Consider the following 12,476-nt stretch of genomic DNA (forward strand, 5'->3'; position numbering starts at 1 on the left):
AGCAAGTGCTTTTATAATAATGCAAGGTAATTACTAACAGTGTGTTAGGTCCATAGAAAATTAAGTGTACTTGAGTACACATTAAATCAATTCCACTTAAGCAGTAAATTATACTCACCAAGCTTATGGCATTTAGTGGGATTTCAATGTCCTGTGCTTTCAGGATTTCACTAGTCAATGTAACTTACTGAGGGAGAAACCCGGATTCCCAGATTCGGATTTCATTCAACTGTGCCAGTTTACCTAGGCTAGTAAACAAACTTTGAAAGATGTTTGCTTTGGAATCTTTCCTGCAGGAGGGGTTTTCTGGAACTCTGACACATTCTATTTATACGGTAATTATAACACAGTGTTTTGTTTAAACATTGTTTTGTAATTTTAAAATCTAATAAGAATAACCATGATGAACCAGAGACATTGTACTTCGTATGAAAATGTACAGATCATTTATCTTTGTAATGGGCTAAAATGGGAGGGTGTTGGTAAAACTGGGGACTAAGTCTGGTAAAGAGTACAGGAAGGAAAATCCAGTCACAAGTTTTATTCATATAAAATATCGTTCCTAGTCTTTCAGAATAACAGAATAACAACCCTTCTCAAAATTTATCTCCTATTCTCTCATTCCTCCCCATGCATGTTCACACAGGGACACTGCAGCCCTTAATATAATGCTTAGTACATTAGTCAAGAATTAGTACATTAGTCAAGAATTAGTATCAATGTGTCTGTGGTACAGCATTATTAAGTGAGTGCTGTGTGGATGCTGGAAGAATGGTTGCCTCCCTCCAAGCAACATAGCTATTATTACTTAACCCTAACTTGACATAATAATTTATAAGAGCAAGTCTAATAAATAAGCTGTTATCCACTACAGTTAATGTTCCTAAATTTCAAAAAATATGCCAGGCTAAATGTTACAGAATATCCATTCAACTTTTACTTCCACCTCTTTATTCCATTTGAATAAATCTTTATTCTAGTGATACATTTCTATTTCTGGAACAGATTTAGACTGCCACAGTTTTTGTAAGCTTTGATAAAAGCTTATCTTTGTCAGGTATATTGCTTTCTGAATGAAATTATATATAGATTACAAGAACATCAGAACAGTTTCTTTAAATGAGTGAATGCAAAATAGTATCTTATCCCAGTAAAGCATTGGAAGAAGAGGTAACATTTAGGGTCATTTATGGAAGGCATGGACTCAGGAGAATATTTAAATCTGCCTTGAGTTTTTCCTCTTTGGCCCAGTGAGGGATCAATCTTGAAGTGGAGTTTTCAGTCTTGAAGAGGTCAGGACAGGTTCAGGATTACAGAATAAATATTCTGCAACCCAGCTGTAGCCTTTCATTTGCAGAAATATCACAGGGCTACATGGAACATTGGGCACAGAAAACAGGATGGCATTTGGGTGGGATAGGAGGCAAAGCTAGGTAAAGAATATAGGATATTCTGGATCACAGGGACCCAACTGGTGGCTTTAAATTAAAACAGAATTGGAAAAGACTGTATAATCTCCCTTTATATAGTCAATCCAGGGGTGAAATGCTACGTTAGTAAAAAATGCTACTGATTCGCCGAACCTGTAGTAAAAAAATGTTAAAAAAAAGTTCTGATGATCACCTGAGCAACGTGTGATTGTTAGAACTTTTTTTTAAAAAAAAACTTTTTAAGCATTTTTTTACCACTGCTTCTCCGGAACCGGTAATTAAAAATGCTTTGAAAAGTTAAAAAACCAAACAAACACACACACCCACACACACAAAAACACAAGTCCCAAAATTGCTCAGCTGATTGTTGGAACTTTTTTTTTTTTTTACTTTTTAAGCATTTTTTATTACCGGTTCAGGTGAATAGGTAGTAAAAAAATGCTTTAAAAAAGTAAAAAAAGGCTTGGACAATCATGTGGCACAGCTGGGATCATTGGAACCCTTTTTTTTTTTTTTACTGTTTTAAAGCATTTTTTACTACTTAGTCACCTGAACCGGTAGTAAAAACTGCTTTAAAAAAGTTTTTTAAAACGTTCCCAAGATCGCACACCACAGCTGATTCCCCTTCGCTGTTCTACTTACCTTCCCAAGCCTCATTTTGGTATGTATTGTGCATGCACGTGCAGCACACACATTTGGTGCAAATTGTGCATGTGCGCATAGCACACACGCTTGGCACACAGTGCGCATGCACGGCCAACGAACTGGTAGTAAACCAGTTCAGATTTTCACCACTGAGTCAACCTATATACTGAACAAGGACAGCTGGTTTGGAAGATGAATGTGGTTTTAAAGCTCGAGGAATGATACTATCCCAATAGCTGAAAATGCAAAGAATCTATAAGCAGTAGCAAGAAAGGTCATTTTATCATGCATGACGATGGATTTCAGAAAAACTGAAAAAGTTGTTGGGCACAATTTCATATGGTGACACAGAGAGTTTTTAAAATTAATGTTTAGAGGAAACTTTTTCTATTAGGAAAAGGCTTATGGATGACTGGTTTTATGTATAATATTATTTTATGTATAATAGCAAGGTTATTCTATGCACAAAGATGGAAAGCTACAGAAATATCAATAATAATAATAATAATTATTATTATTTATTAGATTTTTATACCGCCCTTCTCCCGAAGGACTCAGGGCGGTTTACAGCCAATATAAAAAACAATAGCAATGTACAACTAAAACAAAATTAAAAAACTTATTATATAATTGGCAGAGAAAATGGAGGATTGGATTGGGAAGATGGCTAAATTTGCAGAAATATCTAAAGTGACTTATTTGGTTAAGGAGGGAACTACAGTTATTTTGATAAAAGACTGGAAATCCTTTATGGAATTTTTGCTGAAAATGGAAAAAAATGAACTAGTGATTTTAAGATTTATTGATTACAAATATTTGTGGGAAAAGGGAACCATGATACATAATTTGGGAGGTTGGAGATGGTAATTAGTGTATCTGTAACTGCTGCCAAGAAAATTGGAAATAATTTCTTTCTTTTTCTTTTCTTTCTATTATCTTTTCCTTTTTCTTTTACCTTTCTATATTTTCTTTTTCCAAACTCTTATGTTTCTGTAGTTTTTGAAATCTATGTAAAATCTTCTTTTAATAAAAATTATTCTAAACAAACACTAAATGAGCAAGCAGTCAAGAAATATGCTACAAATTAGCACTTGGTAGAGCAGTTATGAAAATATATTCAAATGCTGTGTTGTACCTATATCTATACTATGGCTCTATATGTCTTTATAGGGATCAGAATAATGCATCCTTCTTTCTGATATTCTAAGGAAGTAAAAACTGGATTTTGGAGAAGCAGGATAGAAAAAGTATTTACACTTTTGAACTTTGCTTTTAGAGAATACAATAAATAATAACAACAACAACAACAATAATAACAACAACAACAACAACAACAACAACAATAATAATAATAATAATTTATTGACATCGCGGTACCAGGAGATGCCAGAGTCAAAGAAAAAGAACTGGATAAAATCAGGAAATATCGCGACCTGGCCATCGAAACTACACGGCTATGGAAGAAACGTGTAACAGTGGTACCCATTGTCATTGGGGTACTTGGTACCATGTCCAAGAATTTTATAAGATACATCAACAAATTGCAGCTTCCTGCAATAACACCAGCAGAACTGCAAAAAACTGTGCTACTTGGAACATTGTATATCTTAAGAAGGTACTTGGTTGATACCTAGGATGCTGGCAGCAACCCATATCAACCATTAGCACCAGTCAATGCTATTTATGATGTATTTTTGAATGTTCAGTTGAGTGATTTTCATTTTTAATGAATAAAGTAAATAATAATAATAACAGAGTTGGAAGGGACCTTGGAGGTCTTCTAGTCCAACCCTCTGCCCAAGCAGGAAACCTTACACCACTTCAGAGAAATATTTATCCAAATCTTCTTAAAAATTTCCAGTGCTGGAGCATTCACAACTTCTGCAGGCAAGTTGTTCCACTTATTAATATGTTATTTATTTCTCACATGTAGAGCGACACCTTCATAATCTGGCCACACGGAAAGAAAAACTTGACAACTTCCTCACACACCTCAATAGCCTACACCCCAAAATACAGTTCACCATGGAAACAGAAGTTAATAACCAACTTCCTTCCTGGATGTCTTAGTCTACAGAAAACCCAATGGCTCCCTAGGACACACCATCTACCAGAAGAAAACACACACAAACCGCTATCTGCGCACTCTCACACCACCACCCAGCACAGATCAACTCCGTAGCCAAGACACTCATCTCAGAACAAAATGCTTAGCTGATGAACAACACCTAAAACCGAACTAGACACTCTCACTAACGTACTAACATCCAATGGATTCCAAAGAAATAAGATTACCAAGCTAATCCAAAAGAACCCCCACTAAAATCCAAGACAGAGAACAAGAAAGCGGCACAGCCCTCCTCCCATATATAAAAGGCACCACAGACAGAATCAGCAAGATCCTCCACAAACACAACATCAAGACAGCATTCTGCACAAACAGAAAAATATCCACCATCCTAAGAAACCCCAAAGACAAAATTGAGTTAGAAAATCAAGGGTATATGAAATCCCATGCACCGCCTGCCCCACCACATACATTGGACAAACCAACAGAAGAATAAGTGCACGCATTGAAGAACACAAGAACTCATTCAAAAGAGGAACCAACTTCTTCCCTGGTCCAACACTTTAAAGTCACAGGACATGATATTGACTTTAAAAGACCAGAACTATAAAACTGAACACTTTAACAACAGAATAATCAGAGAAGCCATTGAGATAAAAAAGCCCACACAGCATGAACAAGCGAGATGACACCTCCGCCTACCAGCCATTTGAAACCCGCCCTTATTGACAAATGAGTCCCTAACACAAGGAATGACACCAGACCCACACTCACAAGGTCCACACAGGATGTCACCACCGCACATCCACCCAGAAAGCAGACCCAAACCCACACTGATCATGAAGCACGACCAAGGACCAGAAGCCAGACCAGCTGCAACATTAGCCATTTCAAACCCCTCAATCCATTCATGCAGCAGACTGACACCCACTATGAAGATGTAGCACGACCACAAAGCCAAACAACAGCTGTGCAGCTCACCAGCTCAAATCCCCCTGCAGCACAGACTAGACTGAGCACAACCAAGCCCCCACCAACACAGGACACCCCCCCAGCCAATCAGCCAATCAGAGCACAGAAAAACCCCCATCCTATCAGAGCACAGCTCCCACCCAATCAGTTCAAACCCCACTAGCAGTTAAAGGAAGAAACAGCTGCGATCACATTGCTCCCAAACCTGGCTGAAGCCTGAAGATGACGAATGAGACTTCGTCAAAGCGTCGCCAAGACACTTCCAATTTTACACGGGAGAAAACCCGAACAACCAAAGACCTATATACAAACACCCGTGAAAACCTCAGAAAACAAATATATATATATTTTTATATATATATATATATAAAAAATCTTCTCCTTCCATTCATCCATGGAAGATGTAATCTGGTAATAATATCATAAAATGTTCCAGATTTCCAATCTGAGCAGCATCTGTTATTTGCAAAATAACAAAACTATTAAAAAATAATCTCAAACACTTTGGAAAAGAAGAAATATATATATATATAAGCAACTTCCTTTTATATCAGAGTGAGTAGTACTTACCCGCAAGATGTTGACAGACATTGATTTAGGTTAGCACGAGGGATGATGGGATTTGTAATCCAGCAATATTTGGAGGACTATATAGGCAGAGACATATTAAATCTATGTCTCTTTTCTGAAACAGAGTTTCAGAAGTTTCAGAGGCAGAAAAAAAGTTAAAAAAAAGCAAGACACAGAGCTCACAACCAAGGGACCTGTTGCTAAAATTCACCTCTGGGAACAGCTGATTGGGGGTATTCCAGGAGGCCGATCCACCTGCCAATAAGCTTTTTATTTTTCTCCCCAAAAACTAAGATGCATCTTATACTCTGGTGCGTCTTATACTCCAAAAAATATGGTAGGCACTTGCCATTCCTTCTTCTATTTATCTGCCAAAAGACCATGGCAGGATTTCACAGATATGAGCAGAAACTCTACAGCATGGGGAATTCTTGATCAGACACATTATACCAGGGGTCTCCAACCTTGGTAACTTTAAGCCTGGGGACTTCAACTCCCAAAATTCCCCAGCCAGCAAAGCTGCATTATACAAAAGAAAGAATGACTTTTTTCACTGAAGAGCTCTGTGAATCTTTGGTTGTTAATAGTAAAGCCCTATGTGTCTCTGCCTTATATTAAAATGTTGAACAGTCTCCCAAGTGTTTTTTCCTCATGTGTTTCTGACTCTGTCTCTTAGATTTGTATGTGTATTACAGTTGGCCATCTGCGCCTATGGAACTAGACAGATAAACATATCAACAAAAAGTTGCATTTGATTACCTAAGAGCCTTCCTTTGGGATATTGCTGATCAAATTGAACATCTCAAAATTTCTGCTTTCATTTAGCTAGAGGATTTAGCAAGTGCTATAAAACCAGCAAGCACTTAGATCGAATTATGTTCTCTAAATAATGCAGATTCTTTACAATGTTGTATTTTGAAATTCTGCTTCCAAGAATCCGAGAAAGCAGTGTAAAGAATTCCTATATGCTTCATCAATCGGCCCTTAAGGAAGCAGAGTAGCAGAAGTTTTGGTTCTCCTATACAAACCTTTTTTATAAAGATGTTTGAGGTAGTGCTCTATAGTGCTTCTTTCTCTGTTGGTTTAAAGAAAGCTATTTAACCAGGATTCATGATTAAACAAATCGTCAGATGGAGATGTGGTGGCTAACAGACATATAATTTCCATATCCTCATGGTAGCTATGATGTAATTGGCACATCAGAATCTTATTTTGGACAAGGAACCAGGGCTATCAGACATGGGTGGCATGGTTTGTCTTCTTGGCCTTAGCTGCTACATGCTCATTGAACAAGAGATGTGAGTCTAAAAAGACCCTCTGACTGCACACATGTCATATGCATGGGTAAGTGCCATCCCATTAGGGGTGAAATCCAGCACGTTCTGACAGGTTCTGGAGAACCGGTTGCGGAAATTTTGAGTAGTTTGGAGAACCAGCAAACGCCACTTCTGGCTGGCCCCAAAGTGGGATGGGAATGAGGATTTTTCAATATCCTTCCCCCAGGAGTGGGAAGGGAATGGGGATTTTGCAGTATCCTTCCCCTGCCACGCCCACCAAGCCATGCCCACAGAACCAGTAGTAAAAAAAATTGGATTTCACCACTGCATCCCATCAACAATCAAAGATGAAATATCCCCAGAACGAGGAGGTCGAAACATAGCTATCCCAGTCTTCTCAGGATTGAACCTGAGTCTTTCTATCAAGACTGCAAAGCTTCTAGACACCCAACCAGGATTTGATAGCATCATTTGTCAATATATACAACTGAGTTTTATCAGCATATTGATGATATCTGATACAAACCAATGGAGTGCCTCATCTATCAGTTTCATGTAGATTTTAAAGGGGTGAAGAGGGTCACTTTCTGTGGCACCTCACAAGTGAGGGTTATGGACATGATCTCTTTTCCATCGAAACTGATTGAAACTGGCAGTAGATGAGCTACTGTAAAGTGGTGCCTCCCAGCCCCAAACCTTTGAGCTCATCCAAAAGAATATTGTGATCAATGGGACTGAAAGAATCTGAGAGCTTAAAAACACATTGATTAAATCAGTGCAACCCAAACCTGGGTAAATTAGCCAAAATTAATAGTTTTCCATAGGTAACAACACAGAAACCTATTACCAAATTACAACATGGACATTTATTTATTTATTTATTTATTTATTTATTTTCAAATTTATATACCGCCCTATCTCCCTAAGGACTCAGGGCGGTTCACAGGCAGTTAAAATACATATAAATACAAATTAAAAAACAACAATTAAAAAACTTATTCTATTGCCGAATTTAAAAAACAATATAAATAATAAAAAAAACCCTTAAAACCAATAACTTTAAAATCTAATCCAGTCCCGCGCAGATGAATAAGTGCGTTTTAAGCTCGCTTAATAAGTGATAAAAAGGATTTTCGGATAAGCGGTTTGGGGTAATGAAGGAAAAAATTAGGAAACACTGAATTAAATCAAGGTGCTTCAAAATTAAAATAATTCAAAATATAGGGAAAGAATTTAATATTCTTCACAATAATTAATGCAAAGGATATCCACTGAAACTTGAAAAACAAAGCACTTCTTCAAGCTATTGTCTGCTACCTACAAGTACATCTTGTACATTTGTTCTGAAGATAAGCACTGAAAAGCTCTTGTATCAAGAGCAAATTTCCTTCCTGTATTTTTACTTCACTGTACAATAATGTATATCAAACACAATCCCAATAGACCAGCCAGGACATTCAGATTACAAGTTGTATATTCCAATTATTATCACATTTGAAATAAACTGTTGAGCACAATCCTTTAAGGGGCTAATTAGAAATAAGGACACCTAAGTGCATCTTGATCAGGGTGCAATAATATTTGAAATTATTGCAAAATATTAAGTATTTAGTAATATAATAAATAGTATATGTATTTCCTAAGAAAAAAATCCACAGAATTCAGTGATAGTTACTTCCAAGTAAATATGGAGTGCAATCATTCTATGATTGGATCAGCTTGGATACACAAACTGATGGAAGTCACTGGTAGAAGCAGAAAAACTGTTCTAGTTCAGTTTCTGAATGAAGTGAGAAAGTCACCAAAGCAAGATTTAGGACACTAGACAACTATGTCACCTAAATATAGAGGGAACTCTGAAATTGGAGATCTAAACTCAAGATATTAGAAGCGATACTACTACATTTCTGCATTGGAAGCACCGAAGAAGTGCTTCCATGGTGAAAGGATTTGTTGGTGACATCACTGTTGCCCATGACACACCCAATTGAGAGCTCCTTTCACTTCCCCATAATGTTGCCCACCACAGTAGTACCCATTTATCTACTAATGATGACCTGCTTTCAAACCACTGGGTTGGCAAGAGTTGAAGTGTGTGATGGGAATTCACCCCATCTCGTGGCAGCAGCGGGTCTTGAACATGAGCCTGCCGATTGTCAGCCAAGCACTCTAACTTCATGAGCCACCATACTCCTAACTGAAGCTATGCTGTTACTCTATTGTAATCTGTTAGTAAAAATAAAAAAAATGACTAGACAAATGCAAGGAATCCTAGTAATCTGAATAGCATCCCCTACTCCCAATAAGCCTGGCTGTGGTGCTCTCATTCTTTAAAGTTATCTAACCAATGAATGAACGGTGGCTCAGTGGCTAAGATGTTGAGCTTGTCGATCGAAAGGTTGGCAGTTCAGCGATTTGAATCCCTAGTGCCGCATAATGGGGTGAGCTCCAGTTATTTGTCTCTAGCAGTTTGAAAGCACATAAAAAATGCAAGTAGAAAAATAGGGACCACCTTTGGTGGGAAGGTAACAGCATTCCATGTGCCTTTAGCATTTAGTCATGCCGTCCACATGACCATGGAGACATCTTCAGGCAGCGCTGGCTCTTCAGCTTTGAAACAGAGATGAGCACTGCCCCCTAGAGTCGGAAATGGCTAGCACATATTCATTAACCAATGAATAATCAAAATAAACTCTTTTCACCAAATGTGAAGTTTTAAAAAAAGACTAACAGAGGTAGAAAAAACCCCTTTAGCTGTAGATGTAAATTGAAGCTAAGACTATCACATTTGTGCAAACAAAAATCTGATTTTACTATCTTTCTTTGCTGACATCTAGAAGTCATTTGGGTTTTTGTATCTCAAATACAGTTCATCTTCAAACTTTGCCAGTAGCTGAGTGTGTTTACTTTAAGAAGTCCCATCTTTCCATGTATATTTATTTGCAGTAACCGAGTACTTTTCATAAATTGCAGGCTACTTTGGCAGATTATCTATCAGATTTATTTATTTCAGTTTGCAGTGAGACTTCACTTATTATCAGCTGTACAATTCAATATAATGCATCATTAGAGTATGGATACTTAGTATAATTAAGGAAGAAGTTTGCTCACCTAAAATTTATGTTCGTACCCCTGACCCCAACTGAGCTGCTTTGTGCAATTGAGTCAATTAAGTTGAAATAAAGATCCTATGGAGGCAGTTCCACATTAACAAGCTTTTATTTAATTATTAAATATTCAAAAGGTTGGTTAGACATCAATCAGCTTTTCGTTTAAACTAATTGAGAATCTATGGCCGAATACTCCAAATGAAGCTCTATTAATCCTTATTCTTTACACTGTTTTAATGAGCTGGATTAATTTGTATGCTCTGAGAATCATTAATGTTGTCAAACTAGCATTTTACTATAGTCTTGGAGTTGATTATAGAATTAAAATGAACTTGATGAGTAAATTATTGCATTCTTCAAAAAATAATCACAATCAGGAGTTCCTGTCTTATTCATGAATTTTACCAGCTAGCTTTTTTTTTACATTAAAACGAAGTTTTGCAGATATAAAATGCATATTAAAAGGCCAGCAACTTAAAAATTGGTATTTGTCATCTAGTACAATGATAAAGTTCTATGAAATATTGTAGCCAAGTTATTTGAAAACTGCAAGCAATTTTGCAATTCTAAAATTGTGGGTCTTGCTCCTTGATGTTAACATGCTTAACCATTAATTTTCTAACATGGGATATTCCAGTTCTTATTCCCAAGTTCAGGGAAATAATCAATATTTACCTTAGCAATACTCTTTTAATTATCTATTAAAAATGGTTGTAGATTCAGAATACTCCCCAAATACATTACAAATCTAATAGCTATTCAGGAGTTTTTGATGCTGCTAATGAATCTGGGCCAAGCTGTAAAATCAAAAGATTCTCTGCATGGATGTACCACTATTCAATGTTATTCCTCAATATATTTTCTATGCTGTATTTCTGAAATAATGGAGAAAAAGACCTGATCTGCTTTTGACAATGGCAGTTTGACCATGATCCAATGAGATGGAAATCTCCTTTTCTTTTGATGCTAAAGCAGCATTCATTCATTTATTTAATTCGATTTAGACATATAGCTCAACTTTGAACCAATATTGGATGTCTTATGTTATAGAAAAACAAGATTGGACCTAATGCAACCTTTCTTTGGAGAATGTGGGGGAAGTCAAGAAAGTAACTCTTTTGATGGATTATACTTGATGAAATAAAATAAATATTGCTTCATCCAGGGAGAGCAAGGAGAACGGAGACTATCTGCAGTACTGGTTCTCCTATATTTCAAAGAGCTCTGTATATGGTCAGAATATAAATCATATACATCAGGGTTCCCTAACCCCCCGTCTGTGCACTGGCACCAGTCCACGCCATGCCAGAAAGAGGGCCAAGCAAAAAGCGAAGCGTATACGCAGAAGTTAAAAAACACATTACTTCCTGGTTAAAACTAGGAAGTAATGACACCCGGGCGGGTGGGTAGAGCTTTGTTCCGCCATTGCTACTGGATTTCTGAACCACCAGCCATGATTGCTACCGGATTGTGAAATCCGGTCTGATCCGGGAGCATTTCACCCCTGCCCCATTCACGGGATGTAGGCAACACACAAAACCACACTCCCTATAGTCCATGGAAAAAATCTCTCTCTATGGAACTGGTCCCTGGTGCCCAAAAGGTTGGGGGCCACTGATATAAAGGACATTCAGAGAAAGGTAATAGCCCATCAAGATAGACCAGGTCACAAGACAGGCATCCCATGATTGTAGTAAGGTAGAATAGATTTTTAGATTCCTGTACAAGTTTTTATTTGTCCTATTTTATACTAAACTAAATCAGTTATTTTGAACTTTATTTTTATCTTATACTTCCCTCTTTCTCAGGACTGTGTAATCTTTGGTCCAAATATACCAGAGCAGTTTCTTCATTGTCAAATCTCCACCAAAGGATTTTTTAAAAAAGTATAGATAGAAAAAAAAAAACCCCTGCCACTTAATAGTCTACAAAGTTCATTATTTAACATGGGTCGGTGTTTGCAAGTCATCAGTTTGGACTAGGGGGTGGGGGAGAATCTGTCATTCTTTTACCAGCCTTCTGTATTTATTTATTTATCAATCAATCAATCAATCAATCAATCAATCAATCAATCAATCATATATAAGATAACAGGTAAAAGTATAAACATAATTTGGATACATGAAAAAGGAATATTAGGACAGGGACGGTAGGCACATGGGTGCACTTATGCACGCCCCTTACAGACCTCTTGTAATGTATCTTTAAATATTTCAGCGGGAAACAACCACGTTGCTGATTGGTTGAAGCCGCCGGCTAAACTGTATATAAAGAGAGGTTTTTCCCCAGCCCTGTTGCTGGGTTCACCATATAGTAAAGAGCTGTTGTCACCATCCTGGTCTCCTGCCTCGTTATTGCCCGAATCTAACACTGGCGACGAAGGTGGGATCTCGAGGCTAAGAGC

Source organism: Ahaetulla prasina, chromosome 1 (genome assembly GCF_028640845.1).
Source record: "Ahaetulla prasina isolate Xishuangbanna chromosome 1, ASM2864084v1, whole genome shotgun sequence".
In the NCBI taxonomy this organism is placed as follows: domain Eukaryota; kingdom Metazoa; phylum Chordata; class Lepidosauria; order Squamata; family Colubridae; genus Ahaetulla; species Ahaetulla prasina.